This window comes from Notamacropus eugenii, chromosome X, assembly GCF_028372415.1.
Source record: "Notamacropus eugenii isolate mMacEug1 chromosome X, mMacEug1.pri_v2, whole genome shotgun sequence".
Taxonomy (NCBI): domain Eukaryota; kingdom Metazoa; phylum Chordata; class Mammalia; order Diprotodontia; family Macropodidae; genus Notamacropus; species Notamacropus eugenii.
This window is the reverse complement of record NC_092879.1, coordinates 16,166,486-16,191,131: the sequence shown is the minus strand read 5'-3', so window position 1 is coordinate 16,191,131 and position 24,646 is coordinate 16,166,486. Positions and strand designations below refer to the sequence as shown.

The window sequence follows — 24,646 nt, the reverse complement described above, 5'->3', positions numbered from 1 at the left end:
ACCTTTCCTCTCAACCATCCAAGTGGTCTTGGGCTGGAAATTTCTTTCACTCCTTCGTTTTGTGTGTTCTTCTTCTCTAGAATTTGATTAGAGCCCTTTTTGACAGGTATTTGAAGGGTTTTGTGGGAAAGCTCAAATGAGGCCCTGCTTTTAATTCTGCCATCTTGGCTGGGCCCCAGTCGACATTTCCAACTCTTAAGAAGTGAATCTCTACTCGTGTGGCTATAAATTGATGTCAACGCAGTATACAAAAAATGCGAAGGGTGAGAAGTTGGACTGCACTGAGAGAAGTAAGGAGGGAGAGGAAGAATGGAGTAGCTAATATCACATTTAAAGATGCAAAAGACCTATTGCAGGGGAAGGAAAGAAGGGAGGAGGTGGGCATTGCTTGAATCCTCTCAACAGCCTTGACTTAGAGAGGAAATGACATCCACATTCAGTTGGGCATAGAGTTCTATCTCACAATGTAGGGAAATAAGAAAGGAGGGGATAAGAAAACATGGGTGCTTGATAGAAGGGAGGGGATAGACAGAATCAAAACACTAGTGAGGAGGAACAGGGTGCTAGGAGAGTGAAAGAAAAGTATAAACAGGGTCAATACAGTTAGTCATCATTACTCTAGAGGTGAATGGGATGAAGTCCCCGTAGAAAAGAAACAGATAGCAGAGTGGATTACAAGCCATAATCCCATACTAGATCGTTTACAAGAAGCATATTTGAAGCAGAGATATATGCAAAGTAAAGGTAAAGGTCAGAGCAGAACATATTATGCTTCAGCTGAAGTAAGAAAAAACAAAGCAGAGATAACAATCTACATCTCAGACAAAGCAAAAGTACAAAGAGATCTAATGAAAAATACTTGCTAAAAGATACCAGAGATAAAGAAGTAATATCAATACTATACATGTATACACAAATAGGATAACATCAATTATTTAGTTAATGAGATATTGGAAAAAACTGACAGAAAATTACTAGTGGGGATCCTCAATTCTTGCCTCTCAGCACAAGTAAAATCTTGCCACAAGATGAAGAAAGGGCTTAAGTAGAGATTAGAAATTTAGAAAAGTTATATATGATAGAATTCTGGAGAAAAGTGAATGGAGATAGCAATTGATTCTGTTCTGACCACAAACCCTAAGGGTCTTCCCCTCCCAGATTGATTTTTTTTGTGTGTTCAGGAAAACTAGAACATCTTTGCCTCTTTTTAACGTCTCCTTGAATCACTAAATTGGAGTTGCCTCAGGCAAACTGAGACTTGGAAAGAACTTAGCTTAAAAAGGGAAAGACCTCCCCCTGTATGTGGTGCCATCTCGTTGTGCTGACCTATGTCTCGTCACTGCCCTCACATGACTCTGGAGGAGAAGATGACTTTACCCATCCTTGCCTCACATTCAATTCTCTTGTAACTCAAGGCATCACCCTACTGATGTCATTGGTCCTCTTCCAGGAAGGTGGATGCATGACTCTACAACAATAAGGCAAGATCAAAATGAGCAGATGATTTAAACATAAGAAGTGATACCATAAGTTAATGGGGAGAGCCAGGAATAGGTTTAACCTGTCAGATCTATACAGAAGGGTAGATTTTATTATCCCACAAGAGATATAAGAAATTATGAGAGAGAAATGTATAATTTTAATTGCATTAACTTAAAAAGGTTTTGCAGAAACAAAACCAATGCAACCACCATTAGCAAGAAAGCAGAAAGCTGGAAGCCATTTTTACACAAAAGTATCTTTGATAAAAGACTCCTTCACATATACAGGGAACTGCATTATATTGATAAGAATACAAGTTATTCCCCAATTAATTAATTGTTAAAGAGTATGAAATGGCAGTTTTCAGATGAAAGAAAAGAAAGCTGTATGTCTTCACAGGGAAAAAAAATTCTCTGCATCAGTACTGATTAGAGAAATGCAAATGTAAACAAGTTGAAGTGCTAGCTCACACCTAGGAGACTGGTTAATGTTACAAAAAAAGAAAATAATAAATGTTGGAGGGGATGTCAAAAATTGGCACCGTACTGCACTATTGGTGGAGTTGGGAACTTATGAAACTATTCTGGCGAACATTTCAGAAATATGCCTAAAGGGCTCTGAAATGGTGCATACCCTTCATGCCTCAATACCACTCCTCAGTCTATATCCTAAAGAGATTAAAAAGGGGGAAAGGACCTATTTGTACAAAAATACTTGTAACAGGACTTTCTTTGGTGGAAAAAACTGGAAATTGAGGGGATGGACATCGTCTGGGGAATGGCTGAAGAAGCTGTGACGTATCAATGGAATGCAATATTACAGTTGCATCAGAAATGATGAGCACCCAGATTTCAGATTGACCTGGAATTGTAGTCTGAATTGATGAAAATGAATGGACTAGAAGCAGGAGAACAGTGTACACAGTAACAGCAATACTATATGATGATCAACTGTGAAGGACTTAGCTGTTCTCCACAAGACAATTCTTCAAGACAGTACCAAAGTATTTATGACGAAAAGTGGTGTGTACCTCCAGTGAAAGAACTGATGAAGTCTAAATGAAGATCAAAGCATACTCTTTTACACTTTCTGTATTTTTTCCTGTATTTTTGCCTTTGGTTCTATACATTCTTTTACAACATAACTAATCGAGAAATAGGACTTTTATCATTGAACATATAGGAGCCATACCAGATTGCTTCCTCACTTATGGGGAAGGTGAGGGAAGGAGAGAGAAAATTTGGAACTCAAAACTTTTTAAATGAATATTAAAAATCACCTTTACAGGCAACTGGGGGAAAATAACATATTACTATAAAATCGAAATGTTGTCCTCAGATTTCCCTGACAGCCTTGGTTCACATAAGTTGCACAAAACTTGAGAGCTGGAAGGGATCACAGCAGGCATCACATCCAAACTATATAGCAAAGGAATTTCCAGTCTAAGAGACAAAAGGTCATTCAGCTTTTCCTTGAATCCTCCCAAGGAGAGGGAACCACCACCTCTTCAAGTGAGCCCATTACACTTTTGGAGAATGCTCATGTTTAGGAAGGTTTTCCTGATATTAGGCCTAAATTGGCCCCTTCATAATTTCCAGCTATTGCTCATGGTTATGACCTGTAGAGCCGAGAAGAGCAAGTCTAAACCTTTATCCATATAACAGGCTTATGATTCTTGATACTGGATGTCTCCAGTTTGTCAGAAACACTTCATTAAGGTATTTCTTACTGTGTGATAATATTCCATTATTTTATTGGAATTTAATTATTTTTCACCTTCAGAACTAGGACTGAAAACAGCAGTGTGAAAAGTGTGAAAATATCTGAAGCTTCAGATATTCCTCCCCCACTCACTGCTCCCACCCCCATCCTCTAACAATGGGTTTTAGCCACGTGTGCGAAAGTACCCTTAACAAAATATTCTAGATCAAGTGGGCCTGAAAAGGAATGATGAGGAGACAGCATCACCCTACCCCATCCAGGAGGTGAGAGGTCCACAGGTGTCACCCATTGCACACCTTTACCTGAATGCATTGATCAGTTGGGCTTGTTTTTCTTTTCGTCCCTGAAACAAAAAGACAATTTGTTACATGACATGACTCTGGAGGATGAAGAGAGGCAGGAAGACAGGGATACCCAGGTGATAGAAGAAAATGCAATCATCAAAAAATGCTTAGAAAGAGGTCAAATATCTCAAGGGAGATATTTGGAGGGAGGAAGGAGAAAATGGGATGTGAGGTTAGAGATTATCAGAAGGAGATCTCAAACTCTGCTATAGATCAGTGATTATGAAACCAATTTTCACTGTTGCTCAGTCCTGCCTGGCTTTCCCTGACCAGATACTGGAGTGGTTTCCATTTCCTTCTGCATCTCATTGCACAGATGAGGAACTGAGGGAAACAGGATTGTGACTCGCCCAGGGTCATGAAGGTGGTAAGTTTCTGCAGCCAGGATTGAACTGAAGGAGATGCATCTTCCTGTCTTCAGGCCCTGCAGAATACCTAGCAATCCGGAAAACATTTAGAACTTGTTAAAAATTGAAAGGGTGGTCAATAGAAAAGATTAGCTATGCAAAGTACAGAAGCAAGCCAATCAAATCAAATCAAATCATGCTTAACAAATCCAGAGTTAAAAGTTAAAGGGAGGATGGCCAGGGGAGGACACATTATTCAATATGTAAAAAAACACATGGGATAAGGGAAAAGCAGTTAGCCATTCAAATTAAACTACTAAAAGGTACATGGATTAGGTGTAAAAGAGGAATCAACTGCAACTCAGAGGAACAAGGAGCAAATTGCTTGTCACATCTATTAAGGGAAGAGGTTATGACAGAACAGCAGCAGAGAGAAACACAGAAAGTTAAACGGATGATTCTGCTTCTATAAGGTTGAAATGTTTTTGTACAAACATGGGATACAGTGAAATGAGGAAAAACATCCTTTCAATAACGTTCTCTGAGGTCTGCTGCATAGGCAAGACATAGAAGAAACTGATTCCATTTTTTAAGATTAAGAGGCATTCTTCAATAGTCAAAGGAACAGGAAGCTTTCAAAGGAAGAAATTCAAGCTAACAATAACCCTGTGACAAAATGGGCCAAATTCCTCACGATGAGAGAAGTGCACATTAAAACATCTCTCTTTTTCTTTCCATAAATCATAGAGATCTCCAGGATCAGGGACAGTCCCCTCTCTCTGTTCAACCACAAAGTGCCTGGAAAAACCCCTTTCACCAGATTCTACTTCAAACCAGAACAAAAATAAATCCAGGATTCAATGAAACAACACTAAACAAAAGAGATGACCAGGAGAAGGGGAGGAGAAGAATTCCTATTCTGTCTCCTCTTTGCCCAGGCCTGAGATCAAGCCAAGGATGGGAGGAAGAAAGGATGAGAAACTCCACTTGAGGAGAGGAGGGCGTGTCCCCAACGGCTTCTCCCTTGCTGTCCTCTATTGCAGCCAACCAAGCCCAAGCCCCCACCTGCAGACAAAGGCCTGGGAAGGCAGGAAGCTCCAGGTAGGAGCAGGCCTGGAGGAGAAAGCACATACAAGTTCAGCCCTCAACACGCACACGGACACACACACACACACACACACACACACACACACACACACACACACACACACACACACGGATTATCCTACCTCCATACACAACACACGCATAAACAAATTAATTGATAATGTCAGGCCCTTCCACCCAACCTTACCCGCATCCTTCTGGGCAGCAAGGGAAAGCAATTGGGGAGCGAGATCCCAATCAAGAAATGATTGGGGTGGGGGGAGGGCAGAGGGAAGAGAAGACAAAGAGAAGAAAGGGAGAGGCTGAGGCACGGGCAGGGAGGGGCCACTTACCTACTTAGAGTCAGTCAGGCGCTAGCAGGACCCTCAGGATCAGTCAGTCTGTAAGATGCTGGGCAGATGGGGGTAAGGCAGGGGAGGGTGGGGTGTGGAGGATAAAGGGAAGGGACGTAGGTGAGGGGTACGGAGACCTGCTCTTGTTCGCCCCACTCACATCCTCCTCCAGACAAAGAAGACTTACACTTTATAGAGGGTGGGAGGGGGCGGGCACGGTGACGTCAGTGCGGGGAGGGGGTAGTCTCCTCCGAGAACGGAGAGGGAGGGGAGTCTCTGACATCAGGCCCAGAGCAGTGCCGAGCCCCCTCACCCCAGTCCTTTCTCTCAGTCCCTGTTGACCCAATCTATCTAGGGGAGGGGGCCGCAGGTGCATTCTCCATTTGGAGGTGGGCCCAGGGCTTCCTAGGCTCCCAGGCTTTCGTGGGGAGGTGATGTGGCTGAGGCGGGTGGGGGGTGCAGCTGAACTCAGCTTGGGGTTGTGGAAGGTCAGCCCCTTTACAGAAACTGGGAGGACAACGACAAAGAGAGGAACGGGGGGACAAAGAGCGGAAGGGGGAAGTCAAAGAGGGGAAGGAGGAGGTCGAGGGAGCCTGTTCTGGGCTCCACAAAAGGGAAGAAAGAGCACGGGAAGTATAGCAGCATCTACAAACCAGCAGCCTGGAATGGGACTTGAATTCCTCACAAGCCCCAGAGGAGGGAAGGGGCGGGGCTCAGCCTCCTTTCACCAGGCAGGAGGGGACAAAGATCCGGCAGGTTGGGGAGGAACAGGGGGCGCTCAGGGAGGCAGCGCGTCTGCCCCTGCCATTTATGTGTGGGTACTCTGGTCTAAATCTTTATGTCATATAAACCTTCCAGAGTCTGGACAAGAAGGGGCCACACCTGCTTTTCTGCCTCAGTCTCTACCAGGTGACTTAGTCAATTTCTTTCCAATAGTATATCGGATTGGGTGCTTTGTTCTCTCCAACACCAGTTGCCCTGCCACTAGTAAACTGGCATAGTGGGGAGACACCTGGAATTGGATGCACAAGCCCCAGACTGACGTTCTGCTTTACTCAGTGTGTGACCATGGGCAAGCCACTTAAATTTTCTACACCTCAGTTTTAATATCTGTAAAACCGGGTGATAATACCTGTGGCAAACACGTAGCAAGGTGGTGGTAAGGTACAAATGAGATGTTTGCAAAGGGCTTGTTTATGTCATAAAGCACCATAGAAGGATTTATTGCTATGCTCGTTATCAATCATCTGTCAGTCTTTTTGATGGAGTTTACCTATTGCGCTATTGATTCTTTACTGTGTAATGTTCTTCAGATCGTTGCACAAAATTACTGTCTTTTGTAACTCAATCAGATTATTAGGATGTTAACTCATCTGCTGCGGGCTGCATGAATACGTCTTTAGGACAATGCTGGGAGGTGAAAGGATTTGGGAGATCACATGTTCTTCATGCTGTTTCCACACAGTTTTCAGGTCTTCCCCTAGGTCTCTATGTGTTACAAGCTTTTCATCCAGGCAGTTTAGAGATTAGGAACACTAACTATGCTGTTAAAAACATAGTTCTTGAATGCTGATGGATCAATGTTATGACTAGGAGATGGGAAGCACAGTTTTGTTCCATGACGATGTTCCAGTTCCAGTTCCAGTGCAATTTATTTTTTAATTCCCAAGGATTTCCTGAGGTCTCCATGTGTAATAGGAACCTTTCTCATCTGTTCACTTTTAAAAGATATTGAGCTTCAGATGCATGATTCCAGACACCAGTTCATGTCATGACTTGCTAAGTATTCATTAGGTACTAATGTTTTACCACCTTCAGTGCAGAGTTGTTCAGTTTCTACTCCTTCCTTCCATAGTCTGTGCTGATTACTAGATCTGCGCTCCTGAAACACAGTCTATCGTTTCTGCTGACAACGACCTGATGTGGGACTGCCATCAGAAACCCCCCAGCATTTCTATAAACAAACCCGGATAACGAGCGTGTGCTCTGTGGTTCTCCGTACACACATTGTTGGATGAATTCTGTGGAACATCATCATGGAGTTTATCGGTACTCCACTCTTGGGTCTTTGCTGTTTTACAGACTTCCCCCATGGATTGACCACTTTCAGCTACACTGCAGAAATCCAGGTGTGAGGATCTGTTTAATTTCTGTTGACTTACTTTTACTCCAGTTTAGTGAAATGTTACATCTCTCAGTTCCACAAGTATTTCTGTCCATTTTCACCTTGATTCGTATGTGCTTTTAAAAGGAAGTGTTGATCACTGTGTTTCCTTATCAGTTTTTTAAGAGTACATTCTAAGCCTGTTGTCCATTTTTACAGAAACAGGAGAGGGCCTTTCTACATTCAGCTCTGTATAAGAGGGTGGCTAATTGAAGAAGGCCATATTCTGGAAGGGGATCTGGGAAGCCGGAAAGGCTCCCCCTGATTTGGCAGGCTGAGGATTCGAAGGGAGGGTGGATGACTGAGATTTACAGGCATGGATGTATCTGAGTTGGTATTGGGGCTACTGTGGTTATGGCCACATAAAACAAGTGCTGTGTGCAGCTCCAGCCAAGGTAGGCTTCCCCATGGAAAAACTCCCTAAGCATGCTCAGGAGACACCAGAGACTTCTTGTTCACCCAGGCAGACTTCCTTCAGGAGCAGAGAGGATTCTCACCAAAACAGAAGGACTTGCTGAACGTCTTTAACCAGGAGTTCCCTCCTAATTTTGTTACCCCCAAGCATTCTCCTGTCAACATCCTCTCCATCAAGAAAGGGTTTAGTTGGTTTGCTTGAGGGCATCAATAAGTATTTTTTCAGTCAGGGTTTAGGTGACTTGTAACATCATGTATCCCCAAAGGCCAAAGTACACACAGATTAAACCTACTCTGTATATGTGTGAACATAACATAACATTGTTGTACTGCGCCATTCTAGCGGGACTGGGGCTTCTCGGTAATGTCAGAGATTGCGACGACCGAAGCACCCTGTTCAATGCTTCATCTTTGTCTCCATGCATACACATGGCAAAGATCCCAGAGGTGCAGCAGATGGCAGCCCTACTGGAATGGGAGCAACATGTGGAAAAAGGAATCTGGGCTGCTCTGCACCTAGGCAGCACAGGTCTAGGGGAAGCAGTGGGAAGGCCAGCAATATCAGGGACCTCATTGTGGGAACCTTTGACTGGATCTATGAAAACCACACACATCCCACTGCAAGCACCCTGGTCCTTCCATGCTTAGATCATACATATCCAAGAGCTTTCACTCTATTCAATGAGAGCAGTAGGAAGGGCTTTACATATGGCATCACATTTCATTTCATTCAGCAACTAAACACACTCTCCCCCTTCCAGTTAGGATCATACCAGAACTGAAAGTTTTGTCACATTTTTCCTGATTCATACTTCAAGCCAGTGTATACACAATGCAAATTCTTGCAGTGACAGTAACAATGATCTACGCAGTGTGAAATGGGATTAGATGGGAGTATGAGGAAATGGTAGAACTTGATTGCCAAAGTGGGGATAATAGTCTATTTGTTGTAGTAGAAGGCACCAAGCATTTTTAACGTACAGAGAGATTGGTCCGTTAGTCATTCCTTTCCATGCAGGTCAGTTGAGGATTTCCACTAGAAACACCTGTACCTGTAGAGAGGCCCTGACTGCCTTCCCTCGAAGAACAGAGAGGGTTCCATAGCAGGGGTAATGGGGTAAGCTTAGGTGCTTTTGCTTGGGCCCCACTTCGAAGATTACATTTCTCCCCAACCTCAAAACACTGTCCCTGACGGATTTCTCCCCAGCCCAAGGACACCATGTGCCTAGCAATAGCTCATGAGTGGGCCCCAGTGAGGGAAACTATCTCTCCCTGTCACAAGACCCAGTGGAAGTCTGTAGAATTTCCCTTGTACGTACAGAAGTATCTTGTATTATGCAGAACTATCATGAACTGATTCCCACAGTTACTGTATACAATCCAGCTTGCTATACACATCAGCTCCCAAAGCTATCTTGTTACAGAAATAAGGGACCTTAGGAAACACCTCCTCCCCTCTATTTCTAGTGGTGAATGATGCCTGTGATCCAGGTGGCATGCTATCACCTAGTTGGCATATCTGCCAGATAATCTACCCCTTTTCCTATATAAGATTTCGCATCATTCCTGTGAAGATTCAAGTTGCTTAAGGAGCTCTGCATGCCATATTGGCATTAAAAGAAACCTTTGTCAACTTGACTTAAAGAACGCTTAAATCTGTGAATACATTCCAGATGACCCTTTCCTGCCCTTCGGTCCTTGACGGGTCGCTGAACCTCTCAAACCACATCAGGGGGATATTTTCAGTAAGGTGGATTAGAGGAATTGGGAGGATAAGAACCCAAAGCCAGATCAGCACTTTGGAAGGGACAGCTCCATGCAGCTGAGCTCTTGTGACCCAGCACAAATTTCCTTGGAGGGGAACATTTGTTGAGCACTGGAATGAACAGGAAGATTTCCTCCACATCTCCAGTCCAGGGCAGGAAGTGCTAGGGGAAGCATTTGCTTCAGGGTCGGGCAATGGAGCTGGATTGAGGAAGTTCCTCAAGACCGATGTCAATGATTTCCTTGAGGGGATGGCCTTGGTGTTGTGCACGGAGTCACATAGAAGAGTCAAGGATGGCAATGAGATACAATCCAGGTGCCTGTTTCCAAGGGAACATAGAGCAATAGAGACAGGTGAATGTGACAGAGCAGGGACCTTGGGAACCAGAGCAATATATTTGGGACTATGAATGAGAGGAGAGAGCGGCTTGAGAGGGACAGTGGAGAAAATGGGAGATTCTGTTGGGTAGGAGATCTGTGACCTCAAGATTATTAGGTGTCACTCTACCACCAACATATGAGAAATGCCACCTAATATCACGGCCAATTTATATGTCAGTTATAACATTTTCCCCGCCGAGGAGGAACATAAGGAAAGGGAGACAGTCATGTCTGTGATATTATTTGATCAAGACTGAAAAGACTTCCTGCCCTGAAAGATGAAGCAACTAAGCAACAGGTATTTATCGAGTACCTAGTATTTACCAGACATTGTGCTCGACCCTAGGGATACCAAAAAAATAACAAAAATAAACAACCAATCTCATCCTGTGTGGAAAATACATTCTATCATGGAATATATATATATATATATACACACACATATATATACGCATATATACATATGTACATGTGTATATACATACATATGTATTTATATTATGTGTGTGCATATATATACACATATATATTGTGTTTGTGAGATTGTGGTAATCTGTGTGTCTTTGTATGTACAAAACATATTAATTTTGTATATGCAAATTATATAGAAATTTAAAATGAAAAAAATTCTGGGAAAAGGCACTAGCAGCTGGAGAGGGAAAGAAAAGTCCTTGTCTAGATCATGAATGGCCTATTACCTCTTTCTTCTTTGAACTCTGTCTGAAAAGGTTCCATTTGGTGGTTTTTGTTGTATCATCCTTCTGCCTCACAATGTGCTTGACGAGAAGCAGAAATTGGTCGATGACAAGCCCTTCAGGCTTTCCACTACAGACCACCGCTCCAGTTGACCTGGAATCCTTATACTGCAATGCCTCAGCCAATTGTATGTCTAATTTCACTATCACCTGGGCCACATCTCCAAACCATTCTAATAAAAGAGCCATAATCATTAGTCAAATATTTTGTAGATATCTGGGTAAAACCATTTTAGCAATTCTGTCAAAAAATGGAAATGAAATTACTCTGGCTTGCCCTGTTTTCCATGAAGTTATACTGATTTTTCTCTTCACCATTCTCCTTCCTAGATGTTCACTGTACATCTATTTAACAGCATGGGGGATCTGTGACATCTCTTCTTCCATTTAGGATCCCTGGAATACCTGCCCTACCTTCAAGATGCTCAGTGTGTCCACAGACACAAAATGAGAGCTCAGGAGCCCCCGTTTTTCTCTAGTCAATCAAAGGACAGAAATTGTTCAAACCAAAGGCATTTACTGAAATAGCAGAGTAAAATCTGCAATAGACCATTCCCCCATAATATGCACAGCTCACACTCTCCCATACATAGATCCCCATTGGTGGGGATAGGAGTGGGGAATGAGAACCCCTGCTAATCACACAAGAAGGGCCCACATAGGGAAAACTATGAACTCCAATGATGCTTGTGGTGATGGTGCTACACTGCTCTCACTAGGCCTGACACTTGGCACGCTTCTCCACTGGACTCACCACACAGGGTTCTTCTGGGAGTGGTACTGACACTCTTTATTCCTCTCTTGTCTATATTTCCCCATAGAGGTTGAGGGCCAAGACGGAGTGCAGGTAAAATCCAGGGCACAGTTTCTCTGTAGCCTGTTTTGCAACCTGTGCTCATAAACATTTGTTATGGCTCTCCATGACCTCTTGCTTTGTTGTATCCATGGGAACCCAGAGAATGTGAAGAGTACAAGGACCTTGAGTGAAGAAACAGATATTCTTGAAGATAACTATTGTGAGAAACGGTGACTAGATTTACACTGCCAAAAGTAAATTAAAAATCTTCTCATGGGAATAACCTTTCTTGCTTGCTTGCCTGTGAAAAGTCTATATAAACCCCTACCCTCAGATTAATAAATGGGAGCTGTTCTTTACACTCCTTGTCTGACTTTCTTTCTTCGTCACTGCTTCACTGAACCACAAGGGGGAGCTGGCCGCCCTCACCACATAGCCATCTAAGTCACCAAAGCCAAGGGTGGGGTGACTAGAACCTCTCCAGGTTCCGGGAAGACTGATCGTTCTTGAGACACAACTACTATATCCCCCCTCCCAGAAAAAATATAGGGAGAGTGTCCCCAGGTAACATTACCTTCATCTTAACGTTTTTACAGTTGATTATCTAAATTAATGTTTAGACAGCCTGACTCACCTACAAGATCCTGGAGTAAGTGGCAATGAATTTAAACCATAATAAGTATTCTGAGCAATTAAAGTCAGTGTTTTCCCCCAACTCACACCCAATGCGTATGGGTCAGCAGCAAAGCTGCTTTGGTGCTATGTTTTGGCCACTGAACACCAGAGTTTACCTACAATCACATTCTAGAATAGCTCCCAGAAATCGGGCATGAAGTTCATTGATGCATAGTTTGCAGGTTTCTTTCCCTTTCCGTTTTTGGAAATTAGGATGTTTTACATTCTCCAACCCTCATGTATTCTTCCCTGAAGCAGCCAGTGTCACTGAGGGAGAGCCAGGAGGCAGCTAGTACCAGGTAAGTCACACTATCCCCACCATCTCACCTACCATGACCATGATGGAAAGAGCTTAGCACCTGGAACCCAAGAGACTCCGAAATACATTTGTCTCTCCCAGAACACTTATCATGCTTCAGGCTCAGCACCCAGTGTCGTCATACCTGGGCGAAGCACTTCCTGTGAAGAAGAGGCAAGTCAACCATCCCCACCAACTGCTCCCTTTGGGCCAGGCGAGCCAGCCTAACTAAGGCAGTGAAGCACCTGGAGGGAAAGATTAGAGGTGGCAGGTCGCTGGACTCCTCTTGGGGTTATAACTGGTACTAAGGTTTGTGGATTAATCAGATGTGTCCAGGTTTAAGGTCTGCTGCCGCCCAAGACAATAGCTTATGTTGATGCTAGGATAGGTGGCCTAGTCATACCAGATCACAAATTGTATTCTAAGGCAGCAATCAGCAAAACCACTTGGTATTCGCTAAGAGCTAGTGGGGTAGATCAGTGGAATAGGTTATGTACTCAAGACAGAGTAGACAATGAATATAGAATTATTCCTTTTGATAAACCCCAAAACCCCAGCTTCTGAGATAAGAACTCACCGTTTGACAAAAACTGCTGGGAAAACTGTAAAATGGTGTGAGAGAAACTGGGCATAGACCAATGCCTGACACCTTACACAAGAATACAGTCCAAATGGGTCCACGATCTAGGTACAAAGGGTGATAGTATAAACACATTAGTGGGGCAAGGGCTAATGTATGTCCCAGACATATGGAGAATGGAATATTTTATGACCAAACAACAGATAGATAACTTTATGAAGTTCAAAATGAATACTTTTAATTACATTACATTGAATTTTTTTTTCAAACACTCTCAGTGCAACTAAGTTTAGGAGGGAAGCAGACAACTAGTAAAGAATTTTTACACCTTGTACCTGTGATAATGGCCTTATTTCTAAAATATGTAGAGAACTGAGTCGTCATTTGCCACTTGACAGATGATTAAAGGATATGAACAGGCAGTTTTCAGAGGAAAAAATTAAAGCTATCTGTAGTCATATGAAAGATGCTATCTATCAGTCCCTATTGATTAGAGAGATGCAAATTTAAACAACTTTGAGGTATCACATCACAGCTATCAGATTGACTAATATGACAAAACAGGAAGATGACCAATGTTGGAGAAGATGTGGGAGAGTTGGACCGCTAATTTATTGTTGGTGGAACTGTGAGCTGATCCAGTCTTTCTTGAGAGCAATCTGGAACTATGACCAAAGGACTCCAAAAAGTATATATCCTTTGAACCAGCAATATTCCTTCTAGGGCTGTATCCCAAAGAGATCTTGAAAATGGGAAAAGGTCCCACATGTACAAAATTATTTATAACAGCCCTTTTTGTGGTGACCAAGAATTGTCCATTGAGGGGATGTCCATAGATTGGGGAATGGCTCAACAAGTTGTGGTATCTGATCATAATGGAACGCTATTGTGCTATCAGAACCGCGAACAGGACACCTCCAGAAAAACCTGCAAAGACTTATATGAACTGATGCTGAGTGAAATGAGCAGAACCAGAAGAACATTATACACAGTAACAGCCACAGTTTGTGGGGGATGCTTCTGAGAGACTAAGCCCTTCCCAGGAATGGATGGACCTAAAACATCCCCAAAGATCTCTTGTGGCAAAATACCATCCACATCCTAAGAAAGAACTGTGCAATCAGAACGCAGAACGAAGCAGACTATTTTCTCTTGTGTAACGTCTTATTTTGTTTTTACTCATTTTTTCCTCCCATTCGTTCTTGTTCTTCTATGCAACATGACTAGTGTGAAAATGTGTTTAATAAGAATGTATGTGAAGAACCCATATAAGATTGCAAGATATCTCGAGGAGGGAGAGCAGAGAAAGGGAAGGAGGAGGGAGGCAGAAAATTTAAGACTTGTGGAAGTGATTGCTGAAAACTGGAAACCAATAAATTAGTTAAATAAAACAATACAACCTTATGTTGTCCTCAGACATCCTTGTCAGCCTTGGTTCCCACAATTTGTCTCAAACTTGATCATTACAAGAGACCAAAGCTGCCATCGCGTCCAATCTATACGTGAAGGGAATTCACAGAGCAACATACCAGACAAATGGTCATCTAGCTTTTGCCTTCTTTTTTTCAGGGTTGTTCCAACTCCAGTGTCCTTCCTGTTAGCAGACAGGGCATGGACCTGGAAGTTTTTGTTTAGGCATGGGTCAGTTAGGAGACCAATGGCCCTGCTTGTGACATAGGAAAAATGAAGCTTGTCCCGGAGTTTTAGAGGCAGGTCCTTCTGAGACTCAGATACGGTGGCAGCCAGGATTTGAGCCTGTTGTCTATCCTTTGCCCTGGTACTATGGTCCCTTTCTCTACTGCAGCTCAGTCCCTATTGTTGAATAACCTGAAAGATATTTCTAAAAGTTGGGTTTGCAGTGTCTGGGGACCCAAAGCTGACATTTGCAATTTTCTCTGGATATCTGGGGTATCAAGGATTGCAATCACTTCAGGTGAAATGGGGTGTAGATTGACAAATTTTCTGAGAGCCTCCATCTGCCTGCCTTGAAAGAGGGTAGGGCTCTTCTTTGGCCCCTGGGTGATTTCCTTGACCTTGTCATGATGGACCTGTTTTTTAAAGCCTTCCACCATACCTCCAATGAGGCAAGTCAGCCTATGGGCCCTCTTTTGTCCTATCTCTGCTGTCCTCTTGGCAATCCCACCTGGGGTCTGCAACTGTAACCTCGGTGGCTCCTGGGGGATACCTTGAGTGGGAAGACACAGTCAATTCACCCCTAAACATTTGAGCTAAATCTCAGATTCTCTTTTTCTCCTCAATTGTGCAACCGGTGGAGATAATAATATGAACATCTCCCCAAGTGAGGTCAAATTGCAAAGCCACCTCCCTGAAGCCCTAGGGGAATTTAGTGGCGTCTTTAGAATAAGAGCCAAGTTTTCCTTAATTTGGGGAGGTCAGATATTGAGAAGGGGACATGAACTGTAATTGTCCCTCCTGATGGGGCTGCTGCTTCCTGTAAAGTAGGAAGTCTATTGGTGGGGGTGGTCGAGTCAGGGATTGAGAAGGAGGGAGAAAGAGGGCCCCACTCCTTGAGTGGGAGGGAATTAAGGACTGGCTTGTGCCAGGAGGTTGTGGGATTTGGGGGTTTCTGAGAAGAGGATCAGCAAAAGAGGTCAACTTAGTCCTCACCTTTAAGGCTGCTTGCATTGAATTTGGTTTGGAACATCCTGCACTGTGCTCTCAGAGTTGGATTTGGGGAGAGACCCCTAAAAGCATGTACTTACCATTTCATGGTCCATTTCCTTTCCCTGCTGCAATAAAGGTGAAGTTGATTAATGGTGTTGAAATTGATTGACCAAGCCTTAGGCCATTTCTCTTGGTCTCCCACATCCTATTGGGGTCAAGCTTATTACCAAAAATATGAGGCATTTTCTTCTTAAATCTCCTAAGTCAGATTTGTTCCAATTCTGCAAGAGACAGGTGAGTGGGGAGTCTGAGGGTACAGGGGGACTTGGTTGTATGAGGGTTAACAATAATAATTGGTGCTGTAGGCCTGCAGAATTTCCAGCAATAGCCACAGTTCACTTCTCCAGTGACATCCCACTTTGAGGTGAAGAAAGACGAGTTCAGAGAGAACTCCCTGTGAAATTCCCAAACAGAGCATCTTATGCTTAGAGGGAATTTGCCAGCCGCAAGAACTTTGGGCAGCATGACCCAAGTGATCAAGTCAAGCTTTCTTAGGTGCTTGAAGGACCTCCCAGTTAGGAGAAAGAAAAATAGGCCTACCTTAGGGTTGGAGACACTGGAATTTTCAAAGAGACAAGTGATCACCCAGGGACGCCAAATGTGACTCATGAGGATCAGGTAGATTTATTTGCCACAGGACATCTCTAAAGAATTTCAAAGACTCAGCTCTACTCCAATTGAGCTGGAAAGTTTTATTTTTGTTTTGTGATTTCGCGCTCTGGGGAGTGCCTAAGTTCCTTAGAGGAATTAGCAACTTCAGGAAAGGCAAGACATATAATTTTATACAGAAGATGATGCTGATTACACAATCAAAATTTACATAGAATATGGCAATATAATTAATATTAAAAAGCAAGGAGGAGTTTATTAAGGGATAAGGTAATGGAGGAGGTGTCCCAACCTCAGGGGAATTACATATGCCCTTATTCATAATGCATACACAAAACCCCATTTTGGGGGGGTAGGTATGTATGATAATGATATGATGAAAAGTCTCTCCATGTTCTAAGTTCACTCTAGATCAGTTGTTTACTGTTACTGTGCAGGTGCCATCTTAGGGTGGGCCCCTTCTATGGCTTGGTAGTCAAGCGTCCTGCTCTACCTCCTTCTGGTGCTCTTTTCTGATTTGCTAACTATTGTGGTCCTGTGTTATCAAGATGGGCAATGTGGTTGAGACTGAGTAGATGGACACATCTGTTTCTGTGGGAATAGTTCTGGGGACAGTGGCGAGCTAGAAGCAGTGGCTGGGTTCCCATCACATGCACACATCTGCTGTTTCTGTGAGAACTATGAGTTCAGGGACACACCTGTTGTTCTGGTGAGCGGTGAGAGGTATATGATGAAGTTAGGATATGGGTGGGGGTAAGGCACTTACAGTGGACCTGCTTTTCAGTGGGGTCAAAAATGAAGTTAGACTGCTGGGGCTGGGGGCAGCTTGATTAGAATTCCATTGCCTGGACAGCATCTTTCAATAAATTATCAGGTAAAACTACTCTGATGCCCTGGAACCACAGGGCAAAACGGGCATTGAAAGAATCCACCAGTCACCTCAGGAAAGAGATTCCCCCCCCCCCCCCAAAAACCACAGGGAACACTATAGCCAAATTTCAGAATTATGAGATCACGGAAATGTACTAAAAGCGGCCAGCAAGAAAGATTTCAAAGACTGGGGAGTCACAATCAGGAGCACACAGGACCTGGCAGCTGCAATATTAAAGTACTGGAGCTTATGGAACACGATATTCCAGAGAGCAACAGAGCTAAGACTACAACCAAGAATCACTCAGCCGGCAAAAGCAAGCATAACAAATAAAGGGAAAAATGGCAATTCAGTGAAATAGAAGGATTTCAAGCCTTCATAAGAGCAAACAACAACATAAATTTGACCTCCAATATGAAGACCACAAATGGATAAAAAGGGGAAAAGAAAACAGAAGAGATTCAATAAAGCTTAGGTTCTTTACATCCCTACGGAGGAAAATGATACTTATAACTGTTAAAAATTGCATCCTTAACAGCAGAGCCAGAAAGTATAAACACAGACAGACATTAGGGGTAATAGGTGAATATGAGGGAATGACAAAGAAGTATGAAGGGATGAGAAAAAGAAGTGCAAAGGTTCAGAAAGAAGGGAGTGGTAGACACGGGCAAATTATAGCGCATGAAGTAGCAGGAAAGACATTTGACAGTGGAGGAGATGATGGGAGGGTGGACAATGTGCATCACTTGAACCTTACTCTCATCAATGTTGGCCCAAAGAGCAATAATATACAGAATCAGTTGAATATAGAAATCTCTTTTACCCGACAGGGAAGCAGGAGGGGAGAAGATTAAGTAAAGAGGGTGAGGGTTCTGGTGACTGACATAATGGAAGGCAACATAACAGGAAGTAGCAACAGCAGAAAACACTGGTGATGTGGGAAAGGGTGAAAGGAGAGAAAGGACAAACAAGAGGACGAACAGGATGGAGGGAAATACATAGGTAGCAATCATTACTGTGAATGGGATGGACTCCACAAAACTGAAGCAGATACCAGAGTAGATCAAAGACCAGAAGCAGTGTGACACAGACAGAGTAAAGCCTGAACAGAATCTACTAAGTTACAGTTGAAGTAAAAAAAAAAAAAAAAAAAAAAGCAGGGGTAGCAATCCTGACTTTACCAAAAGAAAAATCAAAGATAATCCCAATTAAAAGAGATGTGTGTGTGTGTATGTGTTCATCCCTCGTCGCTGAAAAAGACCAGGAAATCAGAGAAAAAATGCCATGACTTGCACTTGACTTTGTTTTGAGTGAGGGAGGGCTGTGTAGGTCACCAGTCTCACTTCTCCTCCATAGCCATATGAATCCAGTGATCAGATATTCCTCAAGATGACTGGAGATGATCCAGGCTGAGGCAATTGGGGTAAATGACTTTCCCTAGGTCACACAGGTGGTGAGTTCCAAGTGACTGAGGTGAAATTTGAACTCAGGTCCTCCTGACTCCTGCGTTGGTGCTCTATCCACTGCACCACCTAGCTGCCCAATTAAGAGAGATAATGAAGGAAGGAATGGAAACTTCTTCTTGCTAAAAGGTACAACAGGTAGTGGAGTCCAGATGGTGCAGTGGAAGGATGGACCTGCTGCAGCTCTCCTTGCATAGCCCATAAAATACCTGTAAAATGACTAAAACCAAATTCTAGAACAACTGAATCCACAAAACTATAGAGTGAAAGACATTTCCAGCCCAAGACAGCCTGAAAGGATGAAAGGAAAGGTCTATCACACCAGTCTCGGGGCAGAGCATAACCTATCCTTGGCCATGCAGCACAGCGTGGATAGAACTGGAGCAGGGTTCAGGGAATGGAATCACAGGCAGCAGCTGCAGTTCCCAGATTTCTCTTCCCACATAGACAAAAAATGCTTCAAAGTTCAGTGAGAAAACTCTTTCACTTGGGAGAGAAGGGAGCAGGGTCCAGCCTAGGCCTGAACCTAGGCCTGTGGCAAACACTGTGGCCCAGAATCCATTTTTAGAGCCCTGGGCCCAAAGTCCTTGGGGAAATTGTGTCTCAAGCCTGAGTGGCCGTCCTGGGATGAGGTAGAGTGCTGGGGTGGCGGAGCTGATGACACCTCTGGAGAAGGAAGTCTACTCTCAGATCCTGGGCAGAAAAACTTGTGCTTGCTCACAGGGCAGAACACAGTCCAGAAGAGGAATGAACTCCTCTCATTTGAATGTGCCACCTTGGAGTAAATGAGAAATTTCAGGTCCCCACAGTATATCTTCCACTTGAAAGAGGACTCAAAAATGAAGCAACAGGATGTGAAAATGCTCACGAAAGGGAACAACAGCAAAACTATCGAAGGTTACTTTGTTGGTGAAAAGGTGTTTTCTTCCAGCCTTTCAGATGAGCGAGAACAATGTATACCAACATTGAAAGACAACAAATCAATGTTTCTGCGTGAAACCTCAAAAAATATGTAATCGTTTCAGGCCATGGAAGAACTGAAAAAGGATTTTGACACCCAAGTAAGAGAGGTAGAGGAAAAACTGGGAAGTGAAATGAGAGCAATGCAGGGAAATCATGAAAACTGAGTCAGCAGCTTGCTAAAGGAGAGCCAAAGAATGTTGAGGGAAATAACACCTTTAAAAATAGACTAACCCAAATGTCAAAAGAGTTCCAAAAAGCCAGTGAGGAGAAGAACGCTTTAAAAATAGAAGTAGCCAGATGGGAAAGGAGGTTCAAAGGCTCACTGAAGAACGTAGTTCTTTGAAAATTAGAATGGAGCATTTGGAAACCAATGACTTTAAGAGAAACCAAGAAATTACAAAACAAAACCAAAAGAAAGAAAAAATAGAAGACAATGTGATATATCTCAGTAGAAAGACAACTGACCTGGAAAAGAGATCCAGGAGAGACAATTTAAAGATTATGGGACTACCTGAAAGCCATGATCACAGACTAGCCTAGACATCACCCTTCATGAAATTATCAAGGAAAACTGCCTTGATATTCTACAACCAGAGGGTAAAGTACATATTGAAAGAATGCACAGACCACCTCCTGAAAGAGATCCAAAAAGGGAAACGCCTAGTAATATTGTAGCCAATTTCCAGAGTTCCCAGGCCAAGAAGAAAATATTACAAGCAGCTAGAAAGAAACAATTCGGGTACTGTGGTAATACAATCAGGATAATACAAGATCTAGGAGCTTCTACGTTAAGGAATCGAATGGTTTGGAATATGATATTCCAGAAGTCAAAGGAACTAGGATTAAAACCAAGAATCCCCTAGGGAGCAAAATTGAATGCAACACTTCAGGGAAAAAATGGTTATTCAGTGAAATAGAGGACTTTCAAGCATTCTTGATGAAAAGACTAGAACTGAACAGAAAATTTCTCTTTCAAAAATAAGAATCAAGAGAAGCATGAAAAGGTAAACAGGAAAGTAATCATAAGGAGTTTTCTAAAGTGGAACTGTTTACATTTCTACATGGAAAAACAATATTTGTAACTCTTGAAACTTTTTCAGTATCTGGGTAGTTGGTGGGATTACACACACACACATATGTCTACATATATATACATATGGATGTATCTCTCTCTCTACGTATATATATGTATGTATATATGATAACATTCGTAAATACTTTGATTTCTTCTGAGAAAAAGCTGGTTGATGAATGGAAGGGATGATCATTTTATTTTTTAAAAAGACAAGGATAGGAAGGGGTTTTTTACTCAACATACGATCTAATAATTGACCATAAATGAAATCAAATTATATCAAATGTTATTATAGCCAGCCACAGAAATATGAAATAACAGGTGACAGAATTATTATATGTTGGCTGAGTGTTTATGTTTAAGTTTATAGTTGATGCTTACAGTGATGAAGGTGGAACAAAACCAGTTTTTCTTTGTATGAAACAGGAAGTATATATATGTATATGCATATATGTACATGTATATATATGTGTATATATATATGTATATATTTGTGCGTGTGTGTGTATATATGTATAAAGAGAAAGAGAAGAAGAAGAAGAAGAAGAAGAAGAAGAGAGAGAGAGAGATAGAGAGAGAGAGAGAGAGAGAGAGAGAGAGAGAGAGAGAGAGAGAGAGAGAGAGAGAGAAAGTTTTTTCAATGGAGCAGAAAATAGGTAGGTGAGATGGAAAAAGTGAAGCTTATTGCCGTCACATTTGGCTTAAGGAAGGAATAACAAGCACGCTTACTTTGTTGTGAAAATCTACCTCACACTACAGGAAAGTAGAGGAGAAGGGAAGGAGATAAGGGGGTGTGGGGGGATGATACAAGGGAGGGCAAATGGTAGGAGGGAGTAATTGGAAGTAAACACTTTTGGGGAGGGACAAAGTCAAAAGAGAGAACAGAATAAATGGGAGGCAGGAGAGGATGGAGGGAAATAGAGTTAGTCTTTCACGACATGACTATTAGGGAAGTCTTTTGCATAACTACACATGTATGGCCTATATTGAATTGCTTGCCTTCTCAGTGGGGATGAGTGGGGAGGGAGGAAGGGAGAGAAGTTGGAACTCAAAGTTTTAGGACTGAATATTGAGAATTTTTTTCCATGCAGTTGGGAGATAAAAAATACAGGTAATGGGGCACAAAAATCTATTTTTCCTTACAAGAAAAGAGAGAAGATAGGGATAAGGGTGTGGAGGAGTGTGATAGAAGGGAGGGAAGATTGGGGGAAGGGATAATCAGAATGAACAGAGTCTTGGGGTGGGAGGAGGTAAGAGATGGGGAGAAAATTTGGAATTCAAAATCTTGTGGAAATGAATGTTGAAAACTGAAAATAAATATTCTTTTTGTATGAAAAGAGCAACAAAATCCAAGAGAACGTTGAATACATTAAAAGCCATATGGTTTTAAGAAACTTTGAGTGAATAAGTCATTTTGAGTATTATAAATACCGAAAATAACTATAAGGGGTACATGAAGAAAGATGATTTGTGTATCCAAAGAAAGAACTGATAAATGGAAGTATGCATAGAACAATTTTACATATATACATATGTATATATATGCATATAGGTATGTGTATACATATATATGTACATACACATATATATGTATGTATATGTGTGTATATATATTCATATATATACATATATGTGTGTATATATATTCATATATATACATATATGTGTGTATATATATTCATATATATACATATGTGTTTATATATATATATATACATATATATATTTGGGTGTAATGGTCACCACATGTGGGGGAGAAAGAAAACAGAAATTTATCGGATAATTTTGTTGTGTGGTTAAAAGCAATAACAAGTTGTGCATAGGCAATGTGCAGTTTCATGTGCAATCATCATTTTTCTTGTACTATGCCATGCAAATGCTTGTTTTATTCCGTAAATTAAAGATAAAAGAAATAAAAAGAGTACCATAGGCAATGAATGGGAATTGGATTAAAGAGGAAACAACATACACAGTCATTTGGGTATAGATATCTACCTTACCCTACATCAAAGTAGGAGGGGATGGGCATAAGAGAAGGCAGGCTGTGTGACAGATGGGAGGGCAGATTGGGGGAACTGGTATTCAGAAGCAAAACACTTTTGAGGGGGTAGATGGTGAATAGAAAGACAATGGAATAGACAGGGGCAAATAAGATGGAAAGAAATACAATCAGCAATCATAACTGAAAACATTCTGGAAGCCAAGGTTCTCTTATAAAAGTCCCCATGTCCCAAATGTATAGAGAAATGAGTCAAATTAATAAAAGAAGAGCCATTCCCTAATAGATGAATGATCAAAAGTTATGAACTGTCACTTTTCACATGAAGTATACAAAGCTATCTACAATCACGTGAAAAAATTCTGTATATCACTACTGATTGCAGAAATGCAAGTTTAAAAAGTTCTGAGCTACTTCCTCCGACCTATTTATGTGGCTAATTAGACAGAAAAGAAAAATGACAAATGATTTAGAGGAGTGGGAAAATTGAGACATTAACACTCTGTTGGTAGAAGTGTGAACAGATCCAACCGTTTTTGAGAGAAATTTGGAATTATAACCAAAGGCTACAAAGTCACGCAGAGCCTTCAAGTTGCCAATACCACTGCTAGGATTTTATCCAAAGGGGATTTTAAAAGGAAATAAAAAAGGTAACAGACTAATGTGTACAACATACCTATAGAAGCTACTGTCTGGTAGGAATGGATTGGATATTGAGGGGATAGCCATGAATTCTGGAATGGCTGAAAAATTGTGATAAATGATGGAAATGGAATACTATCATAGAGTAAAAATTATGAGCAGGGTGTTCTCAAAAAACCTAGAAAGACTTCCATGAACTAATGCAAAGTGAAATGAGGAGAACGAGGAGAACCTTGTACACAGTAACAGCAATACTGTCAGATGATCGGTCGTGAAGAACTTAGCTATTCTGAACATTTCAGTGATCCAAGACCACTCTGAAGGACTTAGGATGAAAAATGCTATCCATTCCCAGAGAAAGAAGTGATGGTGTCTGAAAACAGATCAAAGTATGCGTCCTTCTAACCTTCTCAATTTTTCTCCAACGTGTTTTTTTAGTCTATGTTTCCTTTTACAAGAAGAGTAATAAAGATATGTATTTTACATGACAACACATGTAAAAGCTATATCAGATTACTTGACTTCCCAATGAGCGGGGTGAGAAGGGCTCAAGGGAGAGAATTTGAAATTTAAAATTTGAAAAATCAATGATAAAAATGTTACATGTCATTGGAGATAATAAAGTATGAAGTAAATATTAAAAGAAATTGAACCATTCTGCAGACCCTTTAGATAATGTGAATTTTCCCATTCAACAGGAGGGAGGTAGGAGGGGCCTGTGCCCCAAGGAGGAGGGGCTGGCACACTGTTCCAGGATATGGACGAGGAGTGGCTGCGCGCGGAGAAGCAAGAGCAGGAGGAAGAATATACAGGCAGGCAGACAGATGGGGCCTGGACACGGAATACGCAGGTGAAGGCCCGACACAGGGTACCCCAAGGGGGATGCACTAAATTCCCCAAATCAGCAACCGAACTCTCTGGTGGGTCGGCCAACTGAAACCAAGGTCTCCTCTCTTAGCGCTGGAGTTCTCAATCCAAGCCCTGATCCAGCCATGCTGGTGGCTTTCTGCAGGTCTCTGCTGCTTTCACATGGAAGACTTTTTAAAGCCTTTGTGGGAGGTGGCAGGTAGGAGGTGACAGAGTTCCAAGCCCAGGGGCAGGAGCAGAAAGAGATCTCACTGCTCTCTGGTAAAATTTACATAGGTGATACCTTGGGAATGTAGATTTCTTATCGAATT

At 42.1% G+C, this 24,646-nt stretch overlaps 1 long non-coding RNA gene across 1 annotated transcript in view; it reads right to left on the bottom strand.

Annotated features, from left to right (window-relative positions):
* LOC140515578 (uncharacterized) overlaps positions 1-24,646 on the bottom strand; it is a 385,043-nt gene that overhangs the window by 90,097 nt on the left and 270,300 nt on the right. The gene's annotated exons all lie outside the window — the stretch shown is intronic.